Here is a 1959-nt window from a genome sequence, read left to right as displayed (position 1 = left end):
TAGTACCAATGGAGAGGATGAGACTATTTTATGGAGGATGGGTATGGATCCATTAGAGATTTAAGCAAAGTGGATAGAATTTCTACTTATGTGAGATTTTTTTAAAGAAACAATGACATATGATGAATTGTGAACTTTGGTGTGAGAGATAGCTTGTATTTATAGCCAGATGAAAACTGAAACCTCTAAGATTAAAAATTTAAATTTAAAACTCATTCAAAAATTGATATGACAATGTGCAAAAGCAGGTTTGAAATAAAGGAATAGATTTGACAAAAAAAACCCTATTGATCATCATATTTTATTATATTTTTATACCCTCATTATCTATTTTATTTGAATAAATATATAACTAATAACATATTTTATCTTAATTCGCTGGCTAGTGGATAGTTATGAATAAGAGCCCAAAAGAGTCGTAGTCTCTTATTTTCTATTATTTATTGAAGCCTAATTTGAAGACAAAAGGAAGCCCGAAAGCCTAAGGAACCAAGAAGAAATCGGGTCAAGAAGTCAATAAAAATTACAAAACGGTTAAAATCAATCGATTGACCAATTGGTCGACTAACCTATTGGTCAATCGATTGGTTCATAACTGAATTAATTTATGGCTGAGATTTAATCCTTGTTCCCAAGCCAAATCCAAGGGTTCTTGTTCATTGTTGTATGCTATAAATAGGGATAGAGGGCGAGGGGTTTGAGTGTGATAAGTTTTATAAAACTCCATTTGGAGAGGAGAGTTACTCTTAATTGAGGAGACCTTTTAAAATTATAAACTTTGTTAACAATTGATAAAAAATTTTATCTCTTTAAAATTTTCCTTTATTCTCTTTTTTGATTGATGAAGACGAAGATGAAGATAACATGAAGATAAAGATTTACTTTCATGGGGCCAACCCCTTACAATGTAAGTTTTTATTTTCTCTTTTATTTTCTTACTTTAGATATTCATGTTTTAGGATTTTATTTTCTTTTTATGCTAGTATATTAGATTTAATTAATGCCTTGTAGAATAGATTTACTCTTATGTTCTTTTATTTTTGCTATTTTCTTACATTTTTATTTTGTAGTACAGATTTACTATATTGCATTTCTATTTCTGTAGCATAGATTTTCTTTTATGCTCATAGTTTAGATCTTTATATTCTTGTTATTGTTATTATTATTGTAATGAGTTTTTATTTTTATTTTTTTTTGTATTTTTATTGTAAGGACCATGAATTTTGATACTAGTTAAAATAAATTTTTTTTGTTATTTTAAAATATTTAATCATGATTTTAAAAGAGTAATTATATTTTTCTCGAATTTCTACAATTTTCTATGATTTAAAGTCCAAGCTTTATATTTATTTAAATGATATTAATATTTATAAATTAATGCAGTGAAAATTTATGGAATTAATCTGTTGTGTTATCGATACTATTACGTATCATTTTGAATAATACGTTGTAATATTATTACTATTATGTATTATTTCGTGTATTATGTTATATTATTAATTACGTATTATTTGTATAATTTGTTGTATTATTTCTACAATTACGTATCAATTGTCATATTTGTACAGCTGGTATGTTTTACTGTGTATATAATTATTCTATAATTATTTGATTTTAAAGGTAAGTAAATATATTTTATTTATTAATTATTCTTGTTTAATTGTACAATATGTGCATATTTCGACTGTTTCGTATCAACTGTTGTATTAGCACAACATGTACGTTTTTAATTATAGATAATTATCCCATAATTATTTTGATTTTTAAATATCCATAATTATTTATTTTAATTATTTTGTTTTAAATACTTAACCCTAAACCCTAATATAATAATATATATGTATTATATCCCTCTCTCTCTTCCCCTGGTGTTCAAACCCGCCGCCTCTCAAACATATGTCTTCTCTCTCCTCTCTCTCTCTCTCTCTCTCTCTCTCTCTCTCTCTCTCTCTCCATCTC

The sequence above is a fragment of the Asparagus officinalis genome, chromosome 3 (assembly GCF_001876935.1).
Source record: "Asparagus officinalis chromosome 3, Aspof.V1, whole genome shotgun sequence".
Classification (NCBI taxonomy): domain Eukaryota; kingdom Viridiplantae; phylum Streptophyta; class Magnoliopsida; order Asparagales; family Asparagaceae; genus Asparagus; species Asparagus officinalis.
The sequence above is the reverse complement of the archived record's forward strand: the minus strand, read 5'-3'. Positions refer to the sequence as shown.